Raw genomic sequence first — 21,394 nt, forward strand, 5'->3', positions numbered from 1 at the left:
TAAACCTCCAACTTTACTGCTGCCCCTATAACAAATGCACAATGAATATTGTGCTACTAAGGTTTAAATGTCCTTCTCATGACAGTAAACTTATACACATAAAGTTGGACTTAAGACAGTTCCCTGATGAACCTGATAGACATACACAGGTTTTCCAACATTTCAACCAACAGTTTCATCTTATGTGCAGAAATGCAGTGCAACTTTTAAGCCACATTTTAACTACTGCTGAAAAACCGGCAGCACTGCACACAGCAAAGGAATTTGAAGATGAACAACGGACATCCTATAGTCAGTCAAAAAATAAACAGAAGTGAAAGATGAAAAAATGGGTAAAAAAAAGACAGAATTACTATTTGCAACAGAAAGAAAAACAGTGCTGTTTGAAAACCCCAAATGAAGCCTTAGTAAACCTACAGGTGAATAGAAAAGGAATCACTTTCTACTGTGCATATTAGCAGGCTTCAAAAGAACCAGAACAAAACTTGTTAATTACTCTGAACTGTCCTTGTTGAAGTCAGAAACTAGAAAAAATCTCACAGGTTATTTGGAAAGGCTGAGAGAAGCTTTAGCAAAACATTCATCTCCATCTCCTAATTCAATCAAGGGATACACAAATTTAAAATACTAGTTTATTTCTCAGCCATCCTCTAATATCAGAACAAAGCTACAGAAGCAGGCCATGGAATCAGATAGCACTGTGGAAAACTTTCCGGGGTGGCTTTTTTTGATCTTTTAAAACAAGAACTGGAAAGAGGAGACCTAGAAAGTAGAAGGGAGTCACAAGAGAATGAGAAAGACATTATTGGCCACTTCAGAGGCCTATAAGGTCCAGAATCTCCAAGATGCATCTGCTGATTTCTACTAGTGTGACAAGCTAGGGCACTTTCAAATGAATTGCTCAGACAGAAAAAGAATATATCTCAACTTTGTCCAGCCTATGAGGGAGACCAGTGAAAGTAGGAGTGTTCCCAGAGACTTAGGTCACCTGGTCCAGTGCATATTTCCCAGATTGTTCAGCAGGAATAATGGTTCCCCAGTTCTACCAGCTATTCTGATCTACAGGATTCAAGTAATTCTGGAGGTAAAATGGAAATTAAACAACAACAACAAGAACATTTTTCTAAATTCTAGAGCCTGTTTCTCTCTTCTTCTCTCCAATCCAGGGCTCTCCTCCTCCAATAGTGAAGAGAGTTAGCTAGCTTGCCTTCTATAGACAGAAAGAGAAGTGTCCCCAGAAACTTCTCGGCCCACTGATCAGTGCCTCATTTCCACGTAAGATAAAAAGCAGCCTGTAAATAAACATTCAAGCAGCAGGCACCAATAAATGAACTAGAAGAGAAAGTTGTGTCTGAAGACCTGACTGCAGCTACACAGAGAGAAGAACCTCCAGCTCACTCAGAAACTTGCAGAAACTTCAAGCTTACTCAAATGGGAAAACAAGGCCTGAAATAGAAATGCATTTGTCCATTTTATAATCAGTGGACTTCCAGATATATTTCTTTTCCTTTGGTGAACATAAAGAGAGTGGGAGAGTGGGAGCAAGTGCCTTTCAGGGAACAATTTTCTTTTCTTCCTGGATTGTGAACCCTACCTCTATGAATCATTAGTTCAGCCTCAGATCAGTTCTGGACAAAATCCTAGGCCACAGGTTCACTTCAGCTTCTGAAAGGTTGTTGGCTAAGCTGAGTAGCCCCTGTGAATATTCACTTTAGCCACTAATAAGAACTGGGCCGAGGTCTCAGGCTAAGCTTTCTGATTGGGCTGGGATCTAAGGCCCCAGGTCAAACGACGTCACACATTTTTAAAGACAGCCCACAGACTAAGTGCATTTCTTACCATTCAAAACACACAAAAACGCTAAATCCAACTTTCATATTGGTTAACCCATTTTGATCACATGATTGCTGGCATCGAGCTTTTTTATTTCACTTTTTAAACTTTCCCTTCAACCTTAGTGCTCTTTAGTCTTTGAAAAATATGTCTGGGATCTTTATTTTTCTGAAACATAGAAAATAAACCCCCAGTATTACCTTAGATAAGTGGAGACTGTTATGTGTTTGTGTACTGGTGAGGTGACAATAATAGCAAGATTGTGATGGGCTTCCTGGGAACACACTAACACACTGCTAAACTATCTGGCAATAATTAAAAAAAAAAAAAAAACTATTGGGTCTCAAAATCTACAGCTCAGCTTTCTCAGACTTCGATACAGTACCTGGGTCTGGTCTTATCAGAAGTTACCAATGTACAGGGTCATGAAACAATTCAGCCCATTTTTCTTAACAGTTAAGAATATTCTTGGGCATTATTTGATTTTTCAGATGGTGGCAGGTACCTTAATACAGAGAAGTAGCTCATCTTAAATACCACCTCATAGAAGAAACTAAAGCAGATAAAACTCACTGGTTAACTTAAGAACCTAGTACTCAAAAAAATTTAACCAGTTAAACAAATCTTACTTAAGGCAGAAGCCCTCGGTTTTATCATAGTAAAGGCGTTTAATCTCCATATATCAGAAATAGAGAAAACAGACCTTGAAATTATGGATGAGGCTTGAGGTCCAGCTCAACATCCAGTGGTGTACCTAAGAAAGAAACTCAGCTTGGTTTCTAAAAAGAAATGGGTAACCCACCTCTGAGCAGCTGCGTCAGTGACATTGTTGGTGCCGGAAACCATCAGGTTAACCATAAAAATAACATATCTGTTTCCACACCACCCAGTATACCAGTACTGTGTTTCCTTAAAAAAGTCTCTTGCGAACTGACAGTCACCTCCTGAAATATCAAGCTTTGCTGCTGAAGGATCTGCAGCCAATTTGAAAGCCTGTACTTGCCTGGGCCCAGCAGCATTCTATCAGGGGAAATTTGAGCTGCTGAACGTGACTGCATACATATAGTGGTGTAAACCAGTGAAATAAATAATAAACACTTCTGTTGATATTCTCTGTAAAGTTAAATTAACGAAAACACTCTTAGAAGGCAATCAGCTTAATTAAAAATGGAGATTTATGCTATATGTATATTGAAGACATTCATGTTTGTCTCTTCATGAATCTTGTTTCCTTGAAAAAGTTTTTCTTTCAATCTACTAAATTACCTTTCTCCACTCTCTCTTGACACATCTGGTGCATGCATAAAAGGTTCTTGGATAAAAGCTGATGATGAGGGACATCTTGAGGCTAACAGAAAAGGCACCACCCATTGTCTTTTATGAGATATCTGCATTTCTTATGTAGCTCTTGGAATTAGAAGTGAATAATACCTCTGAAAATGAAAGCCTGACTCTTCCTTACAGCTCTGAGTTTCTTTGGAGACGTGGTCTCACTCTGTCACCAGGCTGGAGTGCAGTGGTACACCATCAAATCATTGCAACCTCTGCCTCCTAGGTTCAAATGATTCTCCTGCCTCGGCCCCAAATTAGATGAGACTAAAAGTGCCCACCAACATGCCCAGCTAATTTCTGTATTTTTAGTAGAGATGGGTTTTCACCACGTTGGCCATGATCTCTTGACTTCTTGTTCCCCAATCATGGGCCTCCTAAAGTGCTGTGACTACAGGTGTGTGTCACCATGCCCAGCATCAGTGAGGCTTTTTTATTAGGCCCTGGAAACTATTCATATCCCAGTTCTTAAAGGGCCTCAGCAAGAGGTCAATAATCCAATTGCAAATTTGGTAAAATAAAATTTTATAACTTCTGGAACTTCTGTTTTCTGTGTGGTTACATATGTGTTATGTACATATTTTAAAAATCTAATTAATTAACTTAGTGAAGAATAGGTACTTGGACTAAATATTTTGCTTCCAAAGAAATGAAGGCTGTTGCACTTTTCAGTTCATGTGACTTTAACTTATGAAAAACAACAACCACCTAAGGCTGGAAGATGTATAAAAATAATTACTCCTTTAACAATGCTGTAATAAATCATACTTTACCTGCACCCAGACCGTAATTTTATAAACTCACAATGTTTTACATTCAAGTTATTAATTTTATTATTATTATTGTTATACTTTAAGACTTAGGGTACATGTGCACAATGTGCAGTTTAGTTACATATGTATACATGGGCCATGCTGGAGTGCTGCACCCATTTACTCATCATTTAGCATTAGGTATATCTCCTAATGCTATCGCACCCCCTCCCCCCACCCCACAATAGTCCCCAGAGTGTGATGTTCCCCTTCCTGTGTCCATGTGTTCTCATTGTTCAATACCCACCTATGAATGAGAATATGTGGTGTTTGGTTTTTTTGTTCTTGCCATACTTTACTGAGAATGATGATTTCCGATTTCATCCATGTCCCTACAAAGGACATGAACTCATCCTTTTTTATGGCTGCATAGTATTCCATGGTGTAGATGTGCCACATTTTCTTAATCCAGTCTATCATTGTTGGACATTTGGGTTGGATCCAGGTCTTTGCTATTGTGAATACTGCCACAATAAATATACGTGTGCATGTGTCTTTGTAGCAGCATGATTTATAGTCCTTTGGGTATATACCCAGTAATGGGATGGCTGAGTCAAATGGTATTTCTAGTTCTACATCCCTGATGAATCACCGCATTGACTTCCACAAGGGTTGAACTAGTTTACAGTCCCACCAACAGTGTAAAAGTGTTCCTATTTCTCCACATCCTCTCCAGCACCTGTTGTTTCCTGACTTTTTCATGATTGCCATTCTAACTGGTGTGAGATGGTATCTCATTGTGGTTTTGATTTGTATTTCTCTGATGGCCAGTGATGATGAGCATTTTTTCATGTGTCTTTTGGCTGCATAAATGTCTTCTTTTGAGAAGTCTCTGTTCATGTCCTTTGCCCACTTTTTGATGGGGTTGTTTGTTTTCTTCTTGTAAATTTGTTTGAGTTCATTGAAGATTCCGGATATTAGCCCTTTGTCAGATGAGTAGGTTGCGAAAATTTACTCCCATTTTGTAGGTTACCTGTTCACTCCGATGGTAGTTTCTTTTGCTGAGCAGAAGTTCTTTAGTTTAATTAGATCCCATTTGTCAATTTTGGCTTTTGTTACCATTGCTTTTGGTGTTTTAGACATGAAGCCCTTGCCCATGCCTCTGTCCTGAATGGTAATGTCTAGGTTCTCTTCTAAGGTTTTTATGGCTTTTGGTCTAACGTTTAAGTCTGTAATCCACCTTGAATTAATTTTTGTATAAGGTGTAAGGAAGGGATCCAGTTTCAGCTTTCTATATATGGCTAGCCAGTTTTCCCAGCACGTTTGATTAAATAGGGAATCGTTTCCCCATTGCTTGTTTTTCTCAGGTTTGTCAAAGATCAGATAATTGTAGATATGCAGCATTATTTCTGAGGGCTCTCTTTTGTTCCTTTGATCTATGTCTCTGTTTTGGTACTTGTACCATGCTGTTTTGGTTACTGTAGCCTTGTAGTATAGTTTGAAAGCAGGTAGTGTGGTGCCTCCAGCTTAGTTCTTTTGGCTTAGGATTGACTTGCCAATGTGGGCTCTTTTTTGGTTCCATATGAACTTTAAAGTAGTTTTTTCCAACTCTGTGAAGACAGTCATTTGAAGCTTGATGGGGATGGCATTGAATCTGTAAAACACCTTGGGCAGTATGGCCATTTTCTTGATATTTACTCTTCCCACCCGTGAGCATGGAATGTTCTTCCATTTGTTTGTATCCTCTTTTATTTCATTGAGCGGTGGTTTGTAGTTCTCCTCGAAGAGGTCCTTCATGTCCCTTGTAAGTTGGATTCCTAGGTATTTTATTCTCTTTGAAGCAATTGTGAATGGGAGTTCACTCATGATTTGTCTCTCTGTGTGTCTGTTTTTGGTGTGTAAGAATGCTTGTGATTTTTTTACATTGAGTTTGTATCTTGAGACTTTGATGAAGTCGCTTATCAGCATAAGGAGATTTTGGGCTGAGACAATGGGGTTTTCTAGATATACAATCATGTCATCTGCAAACAGGGACAATTTGACTTCCTCTTTTCCTAATCGAATACCCTTTATTTCCTTCTCCTGACTAATTGCCCTGGCCAGAACTTCCAACACTATGTTGAGTAGGAGTGGTGAGAGAGGGCATCCCTCTTTACTTCCAACTACGTGGTCAATTTTGGAATAGGTGTGGTGCAGTGCTGAAAATAACTGACTTTGTGTCAGTTTTCAAAGGGAATGCTTCCAGTTTTTGCCCATTCAGTATGATATTGGCTTTGGTTTTGTCATAGATAGTTCTTATTATTTTGAGATACGTCCTATCAATACCAAATTTATTGAGCGTTTTTAAAATGAAGTGTTGTTGAATTTTGTCAAAGGCCTTTTCTGAATCTGTAGAGATCATCATGTGGTTTTTGTCTTTGGTTCTGTTTATATGCTGGATTACATTTACTGACTTGCGTATATTGAACAAGCCTTGCATCCCAGGGATGAAGCCCACTTGATCATGGTGGATAAGCTTTTTGATGTGCTGCTGGATTCCGTTTCCCAGTATTTTATTGAGGATTTTTGCATCAGTGTTCATCAAGGATATTGGTCTAAAATTCTCTTTTTTGTTTGTGTCTCTGCCAGACTTTGGTATCAGGATGATGCTGGCCTCATAAAGTGTGTTAGGGAGAATTCCCTCTTTTCTCTTGATTGGAATAGTTTCAGAAGGAATGGTACCAGTTCCTCATGTACCTGTGGTAGAATTTGGCTATGAATCCATCTGGTCCTGGACTCTTTTTGATTGGGAAACTATTGATAATTGCCACAATTTCAGAGCCTGTTATTGGTGTTTTCAGAGATTCAACTTCTTCCTGTTTTAGTTTTCGGAGGGTGTATGTTTCAAGGAATTTATCTATTTCTTCCAGATTTTCTAGTTTCTTTGCGTAGAGGTGTTTGTAGTATTCTCTGATGGTCATTTGTATTTCTATGGGATCGGTGGTGATATCCCCTTGATTATTTTTTATTGCGTCTATTTGATTCTTCTCTTTTTTCATCTTTATTAGTCTTGCTAGCGGTCTATCAATTTTGTTGATCCTTTCAAAAAACAAGCTCCTGGATTCATTAGTTTTTTGAAGGATTTTTTGTGTCTCTATTTCCCACAGTTCTGCTCTGATTTTAGTTATTTCTTGCCTTCTGCTAGCTTTTGAATGTGTTTGCTCTTGCTTTTCTAGTTCTTTTAATTGTGATGTTAGGGTGTCAATTTTGGATCTTTCCTGCTTTCTCTTGTGGGCAATTTAGTGCTATAAGTTTCCCTCTGCACACTGCTTTGAATGTGTCCCAGAGATTCTATAATGTTGTGACTTTGTTCTCATCGGTTTCAAAGAACATCTTTATTTTTGCGTTCATTTTGTTATGTACCAAGTAGTCATTCAGGAGCAGGTTGTTTAGTTTTCATGTAGTTGAGTGGTTTTGAGTGAGTTTCTTAATCCTGAGTTCTAGTTTGTTTGCACTGTGGTCTGAGAGACAGTTTGTTATAACTTCTTTTCTTTTACGTTTGCTGAGGAGAGCTTTACTTCCAACTATGTGGTCAATTTTGGAATAGGTGTGGTGCAGTGCTGAAAAAATGTACATTCTGTTGATTTGGTTTGGAGAATTCTGTAGATGTCTATTCGGTCTTCTTGGTGCAGATCTGAGATCAATTCCTGGGTATCATTTTCAACTTTCTGTCTTGTTGATCTGTCTAACATTGACAGCGGTGTGTTAAAGTCTCACATTATTATTGTGTGGGAGTCTAAGTCACTTTGTAGGTCACTCAGGAATTGCTTTATGAAACTGGGTGCTCCTGTATTGGGTGCATATATCTTTATGATAGTTAGCTCTTCTTGTTGAATTGATCCCTTTCCATTATTTAATGGCCTTCTTTGCCTCTTTTGATCTTTGTTGGTTTTATTTCTGTTTTATCAGAGACTAGGATTGCCACCCCTGCCTTTTTTGTTTTCCATTTGCTTGGTCGATCTTCCTCCATCGTTTTATTTTGAGCCTATGCGTTTCCCTGCCTATGAGATGGGTTTCCTGAATACGGCACCCTGATGTGTCTTGATTCTTTATCCAATTTGCCAGTCTGTGTCTTTTACTTAGAGCATTTATTCCATTTACGTTGAAGGTTAATATTGTTATGTGTGAATTTGATCCTGTCATTATGATGTTCCCTGGTTATTTTGCTCATTAGTTGATGCAGTTTCTTCCTAGCCTTGATGGTCTTTACAGTTTGGCATAATTTTGTAGTGGCTGGTACCGGTTGTTCCTTTCCTTGTTCAGTGTTTCCTTCAGGAGCTCTTTTAGGTCAGTCCTGGTGGTGACAAAATCTCTCAGCATTTGCTTCTATGTAAAGCATTTTATTTCTCCTTCACCTATGAAGTTTTAGTTTGGCTGGATATGAAATTCTGGGTTGAAAATTCTTTTGTTTAAGAATGTTGAATGTTGGCCCCCACTCTCTTCTGGCTTGTAGAGTTTCTTCTGACAGATCCACTGTTAGTCTGATGGGCTTCCCCTTGTGGGTAACCCGACCTTTCTCTCTGGCTTCCCTCAAGTTATTAATTGTTAAAAGGTATTATTATAATGTGTAATTGAGAATACCGTATATGAATTTAATCTCCAGGTGTGGTAGAAGAGTAAAAGTTGCTTGTAGTGAAAATAAATTCTAGAAAGACATGGAAATGTACATTTTGCCTAGAAGTAAAGGATTTTCTTTAATTAACGAAAATAAAGCTAACTGTTTACTCAAACTGTGAAAATAGCTTTAAAAAAATTAATCTTGCAAAAGAAAACTGTGTGCACCCAGGCACTAGATTGAAAAGGGTGTTTTTTTTTTTTTTCTGCCATTAAGCATTGAAGTGAAAACACAAGAAAAATTTCTTGAAACATTAATCTTCTCTTTAGCAAATTTGTAGAAGGTTGTTAAAACGTTGTAATAAGTTTGTGAAAATCTCACCTCTTTGTCAATCTTTCTCAGGTTAAATAAAATTTTACATAAGTTTTCATTAAGCTTAGGGTTAATATTGGGAGACAACTACAAGGGGAAAATTTGTCATTCTGAAAGAGATTATTATGTAATATTGAAGGCTGATAAAAATGTTTCTGCCCTTTCAAACATTTCTACCAACTGTATTTTGGCAGAAACAATGATTTATGGAAATCTGGAATTGGATATCATAACATTAAATATCTTAAGCCTCTAAAATATTTGGCAGGCTTCCCAGAATAAAATTTTAATCTCAAGGATGTGTTTTCTGAAACCTGTGTTTTTGAGGCCTCATAGAGCCCCTGGGGCATATAAAATAGTTAAATAATATTATAAAACATACTTAAACACATGTGATTTTGATGGGAATATTTTATTTTTTCAGAATATATTTTAGTGAGTAATACTAACACAAGTCTCAAAACCACATTGGGTTTTTCATGTTCTTAATATCTGAAAATATGCTATCAATTTTAATTAAGGTGATTATGTTAAGCTGTTGTAAACCACAGAAGTAACGAAATGTCTTTGCCTATTCTGTTTCTAACCACACTAGACATTTTGTCATTTACAGACATTTAATCTTCATCAAGAATAATGGCTTAAAATTAGCTGTAGAGCTTTATCGGCTGTTGTCAACTGTAGGTTTTTTTATAACAGGAAAATTTACAAAACTTAGGAATAGCTAAAACGCTTATAAGTATCAAGTAGGACAAAAGTTAAAATAGACTAAACTGAGAGAAGAATGAAGCAATCTCTTTACCTTTATTTTAGAACATTTCTAGTTCTTGTTTTGTTTTTTGAAGTCAAGTGCACTTTCTTTTAAACTAGTTACAGCTTTTAACACTGTCAATTGGTATTCTCCAGTTAAAAAAACATGGAATACACTTTTTTTCTCTATGCCTAGGTCCTCTAAAATTCGGAAAGTGTGTGTGATTTTTCTTAACTTACAACAATATAATTGTTTTAATCAGTGCTACAAAAAATGTATTTTCGTTTGCAACATAACTCAATAGAATAAGCTGGTTGATTTTCAAAGGCTTTGACTGGAAGAGCGTGCCTTCTTTAATGAATTACATCTGACTTTTAGAACCAATAAAAGCCCTCTAAGAAACCCAGCCTTATACTTTGTTTACACAGTCCCAATACAGGTCTTCTAGTCTGTGGTAAGAAAAAAAAAAACCACTTCCTATCAGGTCTAGGAACCACATGCAGTTGGAATCTCAAAAAACAGAGGAGTTCTTCCAAATAATATGTATCTAAGGGTCAAACCTATGGCTGGACTCAGCTTTATAATGTCCTATTTAATATTCCTTGTAGAATAGAGATTCATAAAAGCCCATGAGGAAATCCCATGTAAAGGTATTTCTCACAGCGCTGTACAAAAATTGTCTGGCTAAGTGTAAGACATGTCTGTTTTGCCAATGACTAAAGTTTATCATGATTCATTCTTAACAAAAATTAGGACTAGAAAAAAGATATGTGTCTCAAAGCCTGTCACACCCCATCACCAATTTCTCACTTTATAAGTTGTTTTTAAGATTTTCTTACAATTTTAATTAACCTTTCTTATTTATTTATTTTTTTCTGTCCACCAACTGGTGAGGTCCAGCTACAGTTCTTGGAAAACAGAAAGATATGAGTAATAGAGAAATCTAGAACAATATTCTAATTCTGGGAATGTATTCCACAAATATTTTCAGATAATAGAAGAAAATATGGTTCCTGTAACAGAATTTTTGCTTTGAAGGATCAAATCAAGAAAGCTAAATAAACCCAAGTCTCATGTAACAAAATCTTAACAGGTATAAATATAGCCACAATTATACGGGCATGTTAGCAGCCTTGAAGTATTTCAGCTGTTCTTACTCTCCTTGTCTCGTTGTGATATGCTTTTTCTAATAATCAAACTGGTTTTCTTTTTTTGCCTTAAGTCTATCACACCTTAAAATCTAATGCAAATTAAACCATGAATTAACATATCTTTCTTCTACAAACACTTAAACCAACCCTCAGTAGAATCCTACCTACTGTTTTCTACACAACACTCTTCTCCAGCAGAAAGCATCCGGAAAGACCAATACCAAACTCCTAAGAAAAGTTAGAGTTTTCATTTCTGAGGGAAGATAAAGACAACTTAGCTAGCTTTCCATATGAAAACAGCAAGGCAATGGTTTCTAGAAGACCCCCAATCAACAGCTAAGGGCCTGATTCCAACATAATAATCAGACCAAAAAAGTGTAGGCACCAGTAAGGGATCTAACACAGAAGGTTGTGCCTGATAGTATGGCTGCAGCAACAGAAATAGCAGAACTTTCAGTCCATTCAGATAAAATCTTGTACAAACCTCTCACTCATTCAGATGGGGGAACCAATGCCTGGCATAGGCATGCTGTTTTCTGTATACTCAGAGGGCTTTCCGAAAACCAAGTTGTTTGTTTTTTTTTTTTTGTGGGCATAAACCCAGTGAGATCTAGTGGGTAATGGCTGAATATTTCTTTTTGTATTTGACTGGTTGCTCAACCTATATGAATCATCATTTCAGTCCCTGATTATTCCTGAGCCAGCATCCCAGGACAAACTTTTACTTTAGGTCCTGTGCCAAGCTAAGCAGTCTTTGCAAATTACCACTTCAGACTGCTCCCAGGCAAAGTGCCTGGGTTAAGCTGTCTAACAGGTCCTGGGCCTGTGCAAAGCTAAGTCACACATTCTCCAAGACAGCTTGCAAACTAAGTATATATCTTTATTTTTTAGGCCATAAAAACCTTAAATTCCAGTGGACAACTTATTCAAGCTTCTATCTCTGCTGGCAGAGAGCTTCTTTTGCCACTTATTTGAACTTTTGCTTCAAACAGTTTCCTTTGTCTACAATCCTTAATTTTCTTAAATGTAAAAGAAAAGACTCTTAGTGTTATCTGAAATGAAAGAAAGGCTGTTACATCCTGGTGCATTGTTAAAAGAACAATATTATCTGAACCTATGACATATTTTTGCAGCTTTCTTTTGATGTCAGGGTCTGTTTGAGTAATAAACTTTTCTCTTAAGATTAACTTTATCTTAACTCAATAGGGAGGTAGGAACATGTGTTTCACTAAAGCCTCTCTCAGGATTTTTAAAAAGCCTCTATAATTTTTATGTGTTTTAACCTATTATGAATAGTTTAGAATAATTATGAAGTTTTGTACTGTTCACTAATAAGCCTTCCAGTAGACTCACTAATTTTTTTTCAGTCTGCTATAGGATCAATAAGATTCCAATCGAGTTATCAGCAGTCCATCCTTTCCTATTATGAATAAGAATTCTGTTATCAGTTCAACTTTTTTTTCCTTTCCACCCTCCCTTTTTCAATATTTTGTAAAAGACATGTGGTTGATCCATGGATAACTCTGCTCTCTGTAAAGCTGCATGCTTTATGGCAACAGTTAGGGTTTGGTTTAGGAGTAATGTGTCATCTATTCAGGTACGATTAAGCACTTGAGTTAGATTTTGAAATATCTCTGTATGTCCACTGGGGTCCTCAGGGGCATTTGCTTATGTTTTTCATTTTTTTTAATCTAAGTCCCTACAATGAGAAGAAAATTTCTACTATACTAGTATCACATCTATGGAGTATTTTCTGCAGGGGCAACAGTGAGGTTCGGTTTTCTTTAGTGGCACCAGAAGACAAGCTGATGAAAAGGCTCTTGGAGGTTCTAAATGAGGGTGGCATGTATGGCATTTAGAAGATATATTTGAGTGTTCCTCAGGGGCTTGTCTCTGACTTAATGAATTATCTCTCTGAAATTTGCCTGTTATGACTGCCAAGAGGGCAGAATCAATTTTACCATGCTTAGAAAGATCTGGGTTTTGTCCCAAGTCAAAGCAAGGTTGAATAAAAAAAGAAACAATCAAACTCTTTTCTTTGCCATCTGAAGAAAAGATGTATCTGTTGAATAGTACTAAAACGAACACTTCCCTCAGAAAGCTAGGCATGTCTGTCCTGGAGTTCTTAGGGCTGTCATGCCCTTGAGCAACAAATACATAAATAAGCCACTTTCTTTTTTCAGAGTCTCACAGTCAATGAAATTTCTGTGTTTCAGACAGTAATCTAGAGAAGTGCACACTGCAGATAGTTTGTGAACTTTCTAAAGAAATATAGAAAAAATCTTCCTATTATCTTTTTCCCCCTTTTGAAATAGCCCTGACTGAATAGAAAGATAGGATATTCCTTGTTTTTGCATTCCCCTTGTCTTTTCTGAGTCTGGTGATGGACATAGTTGTCCCCCATGGATGCAAGCTAAACCTTCACCCACAGTTCCAGAGGAACTAGAGACCAGGACAAGTAACGTTTACCTGCACAGGCTTTAGCTCTCCACTGGTGACTCCTGGTTGATTTCTTAAGTCTGCTCAACCCAGAAGATAACCAAAGTAACTTGGGAACCTAAAAAAAAGATGGTATAGTCATTGGATTCTAGCAAGACAGTTGTATAGAGTAAGAATTTTAATGCTATTTGTGGCTTGCCTTGCTATGGCTTAGAAAAAAATATTGAAATTGCAGGAAATAAGATCAATTGACTTTGAAACATAAAATTATCTGTTAGTTTAAATATCAGTGCTGCTGGAGGAAGAAGGTGTGCCTCAAAACAAGTAAAGCTTGTATGGCTGGCTTTCATAAGACAGTACTTAGCTAAAATGTGTCTCTCAAAGGCACCTTCTTTCTGATTATTGAAAGTGGAAATTTTCTGTTTTCTGATAGGGCACAGAGTCTTATTACTATTAGAGAGATATAGGAGAGAGAGGAGTTAAAAAACCAAGGGTTTTGTGCAAAGTACTGGCAAGGCTTCCCCACAGAGAAAAAGCTCATTTCACTAGGTTGCATTTTAAGATCTAAAATGTTCCATGAAAATGCTGAATCCCGGGTTTATATACTCAAAAGTGAGGAAAAGAAGGTTAACGATCATCACCTGTCCCCACAGTATGTTTCTCTTCAGAAAAAAGGTGTGTCTCACAAAGAATCTCTTTAGATATATATGGTTGTGTGCATCTTTTTAAAGAGAAATAACCAGCCAAAAAAAAAGAAATTTTATTTGAATGTATGCCATTCCCTACAGTGACGTGAATATCTATCATTGGCGGACAAAAAGATCCTTATCAAATAAAAATGTTTAGATCACAATTTTGAATTCTTCCTATTTGAAAGAAAAAAATCACAAAATAGCAACTCTTTGAATTATATTTCTAATGACTGACTTTTACCAGTGAGCTTACATCTCCAAATCGCAACATTGCATACAAAGGTGAAACAGGAGGGATATTAGCAACACAATGCAAAATATAAATAAATAAAATGCCACAGAAGAGCCTGAAATTTTTGGTGGCAATACTCTGACAGGCTGTCAGAAATGAGTTAGTTTTGAGGTCTTCACATAACACCGTGATATAGTCTTATCCAGAAATCCTCAATTAACTTAGATATCCTTTCAGTCCTATGTGACAGCTGGATCCTCTGTGAAAGAAAATAGTTGGAACAGAGGAAATATTTTCAACAGTGGAGGGTGAAAGGAGACTGCCAATGTGTCTCCCAACATCCCTTTCTCCTAAGCTTTGTAAGAATGGCAGGCAATCTATCGGATTTTACCTGGCACTTGCCCAGAGCTTTCTTTGCTCTTCAGAAATTAAAAAAAGAAAAAATAAAGAAACAAACACAGAGAACAAGGGGCAGATGTGAATGCAAATAGAAGACAAGCTGCAGATATGAATGTAAGTAGTTTGGAATTGCACTCCTACTCACCTTTTTTATTTAATGGATTCTCACTCTGTCACTTAAGCTGGAGTCCAGTTGCAAGATCTTGGGTAACTGCAAGCTCCATCTCTGGGATTTATGCCATTCTCTTGCCTTAGCCTACCAAGTAGCTGTCACTACAGGTGCCCACCACCACATGCAGCTAATTTTTTGTATTTTTAATAGACTTCATGGGAGCTTCACCATGTTAGCCAGGATCGTCTCGATCTCGATCTCCTTGTGATCTGCCTGCATTGGCCACCCACAGTGCTGTGATAACACTCACGAGCCACCACGCCCAGCTACTAGTGACCTTTTTAATTAAAGCCTTTCCCAGTCCATGAACCAAAAACAAACTTTGCTTTACCCCTGTGAACCAAAATCTATCAGGTGACACACAGATTTTTTTAATCTCAAGAAAATTAAAAATTATGAATGCAAAAGGGGAGATGATAGCAAATGTGTAATATGTTAACTTCTGGTGGAGTAGAGTCAGTCGCCCACTCTGAGAAAGAGTCTGATATTTTTATGGACTCAGAAGAAAGAAAATGTACTAACTAGTTTTGAAGAAAGTACTACTTATCTTTCCTGGGTCCTTGTGCCTGGAACTATTAATAGCTGATGCAATGACTCAGCTTGGCTCAGGGACTTGGCCCTGAGCCACACAAGAGCTAAAGTGAAAGCATGGCCCAGGACCTTGGCATGAGACCAGAGGCTAAAATGATAATTTACAGAAATTTGGCTCAGAGCCCAAAGCATATTTAGTAATATAAGGTGCCCTTTGTAACACACTGGAGTCCAATATGTACATGTTCTGAAAAAGAGACTATTTCCTGGAAGCAATCTGGTTACACAAAAGACACAACATTTTAATGCGTGGTCTTGTTTTTTTATCTGAGTAGCTGTGGGCATGTCTTAAGCACACACACACAAAAAGTTGGGCTTTAAAAAAAAAATTATTTGGTTGGGCCATGGGATTGTACAGGATTCTTAAAATTCTCTCTGCAGCCTGATAGTCCAGGCTGTTTCTCAGCCTGTAGAAATTTTCCCAATAATCCACCACAACTATATTGCTTTTCTTTGTCAATATTATTGAAGACCTAGAAAGTTTCTGAGGGTTGAAGGCACATTGTTTGAAGTTTCCTATGTGCAAGGCTTTTCGCCCCGTGAAACAACCAACATCTTTGTAAATATTGTAAAATTGTTCATGCCTTCTTAGCAGTCATATCAGAAAAGCCCACAAGAAACAATTCACAAACATCAGAGAAACATTCTCCCTGGAAACAATCAAAACAAAATTTTCTTACTCCAGGTTTTCTCATCTTCTTGATGTAGAGAATCTTTTAGTCACATCATCATCAGCTTTTCCAGTTTTTACATCCAACCCTCCATGTTCCTTACTACCCCTATAGGAAATGCCCAATGAATGAGGTGCCAGTAAAGTGCAAGTTTCTTTTTCATTACAGTGCCTTAAATAAATAAAGTAAGACCTGGGGAAGTTTTATGATACATCAATACATATATAGAGACTCCCTAATATCTAGCCCTTTTTTGGGGGGTCTTAAATAGGAAGACGTTTTGTTATTGCTAAGCCAAAATCTTACTGTTTCTGACAAATAGCCCTACAGTCAACAGAAAGATGCTGGGCCAAAACACATTTCTTCTATAGCATGTCAAAGAGAGAAAAGCAGTCAAAGACAGAAAGAGTGAAGGAAAGACAAGATCCTAATCTCCAGTAGAAAGAGAGACACAGCCCTTTGAAAAACCTAATTTAAGCCATAGTGATTCCATAGATAAGAAAAAGAAAAAAAGAAAAGTAGAAGAAAAAAGAAAGCAGGACATTTGCCCTTTAGATATCCTAGATCTAAACCTTTCCCAAGCCAGGGCTGAGATGACGTCTTTGGGTCTTTGCATTTTCTGGCATTTATTCTTTTTTGGATGACACTGCATTCTTCAGTGCCTGCAGAAGAGAAAGCTTGTGGTATGCCTGATTCACCTAAAGATCTGCAGGGAATTGTCACCTGTACGAGCACCTGACCTGCTTACCTCATCACAGATAACATGCAAAGCTGTGTGCAGTGGCTGGACTCAACCAACACTCACTCATGCATCTGCCTCCATTCTGTGCCTGGCACATCCATAGCAAACTGAAACCTAAGCCCATAGTTTGAGCTGAGTGCAGGCTGTAAGATGGGTGTGCAAAATTAGACAAGCAGGCTCAAGGGAAACTTGCACAAAGGTGACATCATCCACAGAGACTGTTGGCTGGTGAAGCGACACCCTAGAGATCTTGTGACAAAGATGACATTCATCACCAGTGGCCAGTGGATTATTCAATTATGCCTATGTAATGGAGCCTCGATAAAAATCAGCAAGACAGTATTCATAGAGCTTTTGGGTAACTGAACACATACAGTGTTCTAGAAATTTGTGTGCTCATAAAAAGAGACACTGATACTTTTAAAGGCCATACAGAGTGTAGGTGTCTTTGTTTTGAAAGAAGTTTCTGCCTTTAATAATGTGTCCAGAATTTTAACTTATTAACAAGAGCACACTCTAAGGTAACCTAAATCTTCACATTACAAACATTAGAACCTGGATATTTCCACAAAAATGATTCCATAATTCACTAATAAGGTGCAACAAGTTTTACTTTAGAGAGATAAAGTTTTCTTTTGTTAACTGGGTAAGAACTAGACATTTATAAAGGAAAATGAAATCAAGTGATATCTCACCACAAATTCTAGTCATATGTTCAGTTTAGGAGAATGATCATCAGTGAATTTTGTGCCAGAAATATTTATTCTAAAAGAAAAGTCTTTTAATTTATAATTGTGTGTCTCTGAAGTGCTTGTGCCACTGTAAAGTCAAGGGCACCATCTCATACAGTTCTGTGTCCTTCTGGGAGGGAAGCTAAGGCTGCCTTATAACCCAGTAGAGGTATTGTAGCATACAAAAATAAGAAAAATCAACATTATTACAGGATTCTCTGTCATAAACATCCAATAAAACACAACTCTGGTCTTATATATAGTAGTAGCCATAGATACATATTAGGGCTTCCAAGAAGAATCTAGTACCCAACAGTCTGCTTTTATATTTGGGCTTATGTGAGCATAAAATAACCACATTTGGGCAAACAAGCTGTTTTATTATTTCTTTTAAAACTACAGTGCTTAAAAATGATGTAATAATTTCAATACCTGGCTTGGACATTTCCGGTTTTGTTTCCAAGCCTTAGCTATGGGTGAAACTGTTTTGGGCTATGAAGATGGATTAGGGCATCTTGCAACTCATGATGCATTTGGTTCAGCTTAGTTCTCGCGTCCTAAGCAGACAGCCTGACAATTAAAACTCATCAGTCTTATTTTCAACATACTTTAACATGGATTCTATCCCTTGGGCTGAGCTCCAGATCTTCCTCAGTACCTCACACTCTCTCTCATTGGCCTGTTCCAACTCCAACTTAATATTACAGCGAACAAGGGCCTTAGATTCTTCCAGTACAATTTGATTATATGAGGCAAGCTCCTTAATTTGAATCATAACCTCTTGGGTGAAAGTTCCACTCAAAAATACCTGAGAGACCAGGCCTTTGGCACATGACTCCCGTGCTGTCAGCTTTCGCCCAGCAAATAACATTTCATTGGCAGATGCTTTACCCATCATTTTTTGAAATGCAATAGTTGAACAGCCATCTGGACTCTGTCCAAAGTTCATATAAGGGGTTTGGAACCAAGCCTTTTCATTAGCCCACACGAGATCACAAAGAGGCAGGATGGATGCACCTAGTCCAATGGCAGGGCCATTGACTGATACAACAATAGGCTTTTTAAATTGAATAAAAGTATTCACAAATTACTTGATGGTATCCACCATTTCAAGGCTTGCTCTGTTTCTGTCATTCCTTAAGTGTGTCACAAAGTACCCAAAATCAAGACTGCAACAAAAGACACTTCCAGCTGCACTGAACAGCACGAGCTTGCTGTCATCCACAGCAGCACTATTCAGAGCTTTAACCATTTCTTTAATTGCTTCTGTATTCAGTGCATTTTTTTCTGTCGATCTAGTTGATAGCACTATCTGGGTGAATCCATCCTCTTTCTTCACTACAATGTCTCTGTATGTGCTGGCACTTTCTGTTAACCTTACGGTAAAGTACGTCTTCTTGATAAAAGGCTGGTCTCTGCTGTCATCAGTAATATTTCTTTGCCCACCTTTCACCTTTGAAACTGAGGTATGCACCTCTGTTGTTCCATTGGCTGCTAATGAGTCTATTAATACCACTATACCTTTTTGGGTAACTGAACCTGTGGCCATGGAAGCAGTAACTGAGCCAGACATCTGTGACATTGGTGGGTGTATCTGAGTCTTGTTCTCTATTCCAGTTTGTTCTGCACCAGGACGTGACAAATTGTCCTGGAGGAATTTACCTTCTGTCACCTTGAAGACCACCGTGTCCTACTGATCTGCTGCAACAGGGTCCAGTTTCCCATGTTTCTGAAAGCCACTCAGAGTTTTCTTGTCGTTAAAGGGGCTGTCAGGTGCAAGGATCTTGATAGTTGAATTTATTATCTCCATATTCTGTGTGTTGGAGAGAATTGAGGCTGCCTTCTTCCTAACGATCTTGCTGGCAGCAAATAACTTGCTATTTTTGGATCTGTGGTGTCTATCAGTCACTAGCGTTTTAGGAGAGTTCTTAGAATAGCTCGCTTTTGTAGATCTGGAAGTTCTTCTTCTGGCATTGTTTGAAAAAATTCTACTGGTTCTAGTCCATGTCAGTTTCTTCCGTTTTTCAGTCTGTCGTCTATTAAAATCATGTATACATTTTTCACAGTCCGTGAGGTGCTGCTCTGGTTCCCAAGTGTCATCCTGTTTGTCCTAACCTTTCCACCAAATCAAACACTCTGTATTCCCATTTCTATCTTGTCTTTTGTCAACAATACTTTCAACCTCAAACTCCTGGGAAGCCATGAGGAAAGACACAGGATTGGAGCAGTTGCTGTGCCAACATTGTTTCAGTTGTGTCTCTACATAGCCACTCCTTTCTGCCTCCAGTTCTTCACCAGCTTCTGCGTATGGATGAACCTCTTCTATTTCGTCACCACTGGTGTAGTGAAAATTGTGTGAAATAGCAGCTATGCTATGGTGCATGAGAGCTTGCTCAGTAGCCTCAGGTGAGAGTAGCTAAATCCACAGCCACAACCTTCTGGTGTAGAACAGAAAGCTTTCTTCCTGCCTGTTACTCCTTTGTGTTTGTTTGTTTAATTGTGGTTGCTATGACGATTGTATGGAACATTCTAATGTTCTAACATTTTTAAAGTTACACTAGCTTACCTTCAGTAACATACAAAACCTTTACTCCTGTATAATTTACCTCCACTATTTCACTTACTGAGTCCTCAAAATTATACCTTTATTCATTTTGTGTCAAAAACACAAATTAGAAGTGCTTTTTTAAATTAAATATATTTGTGTTTTTTTTCTTTTATTGTAATTATTATTATTATTATTATTATACTTTAGGTTTTATGGTACATGTGCCCAATGTGCAGTAAGTTACATATGTATACATGTGCCATGCTGGTGCACTGCACCCACCAACTCATCATCTAGCATTAGGTATATCTCCCAATGTTATCCCTCCACCCTCCCCCCAACCCACAACAGTCCCCAGAGTGTGATGTTCCCCTTCCTGTGTCCATGTGTTCTCATTGTTCAATTCCCACCTATGAGTGAGAATATGCGGTGTTTGGCTTTTTGTTCTTGCGATAGTTTACTGAGAATGATGATTTCCAATTTCATCCATGTCCCTACAAAGGACATGAACTCATCATTTCTTATGGCTGCATAGTATTCCATGGTGTAGATGTGCCACATTTTCTTAATCCAGTCTATCATTGTTGGACATTTGGGTTGGTTCCAAGTCTTTGCTATTGTGAATAATGCGGCAATAAACATACGTATTTGTGTTTTAAGGTACATGGAGAACAAATTGTGCAGGTGCATATTGTTAATTTTTTTTTTTTCTTTTTGATATGGAGTCTCACCCTGTCACCCAGGTTGGAGTGCAGTGGTGCGATGTAGGCTCATTCAAAGCTCCGACTCCTGGATTCACGCCATTCTCCTATGTCGGCGTCTCGAGTAGCTGAGACTACAGGCGCCTGCCACGGTTGTCTGTAAATTTTTTTGTATTTTTAGTAGAGAAGGGTTTTCACCGTGTTAGCCAGGGTTGTCTTGATCTCCTGACCTTGTGATCCATGCAACTCGGCCTCCCAAAGTGCTGGGATTACAGGCGTGAGCCACCGTGCCCGGCCAAATGTTGCATCTTATATATTTGTACATATATTTATCTTTACCTTAACCTTTGCTTGTTCATACTGCTTTTGAGTGTCTGTCCATTCTACCCTGAAGTACTCCATAAGACATTTCTTAAAGGGTAGTCTACTTGAAAAGGGTGCCAGCTTTTATGTGGGAATGTCATAATGTGTCCGTCACCTTTGATGGACAATTTGGTGGATCATAAGGTTTAGGTTTGACAGTTTTTTCTGACATCACTTGGAACATATTAGTCTACTGATTTCTATCATCTTAGTTTTCAGATAAGTAATCTACTGCTTTTCAGTGGTTGTTAAGATAAGCAATCCACTGGCTATTTTTAGGGTCCCTTTTACATGACTAGCTACTTCCCCTACTTCCTTTGAAAATCCTCAA

General features: G+C 38.0%; 1 pseudogene; it reads right to left on the minus strand.

Annotated features, from left to right (window-relative positions):
- Positions 1–18,028: 18,028 nt before the first annotated feature.
- LOC129025891 (testis-specific chromodomain protein Y 1-like) lies at positions 18,029–19,654 on the minus strand (annotated as a pseudogene).
- Positions 19,655–21,394: the final 1,740 nt, after the last annotated feature.

This window comes from Pongo pygmaeus, chromosome Y (genome assembly GCF_028885625.2).
Source record: "Pongo pygmaeus isolate AG05252 chromosome Y, NHGRI_mPonPyg2-v2.0_pri, whole genome shotgun sequence".
Taxonomy (NCBI): Eukaryota; Metazoa; Chordata; class Mammalia; order Primates; family Hominidae; genus Pongo; species Pongo pygmaeus.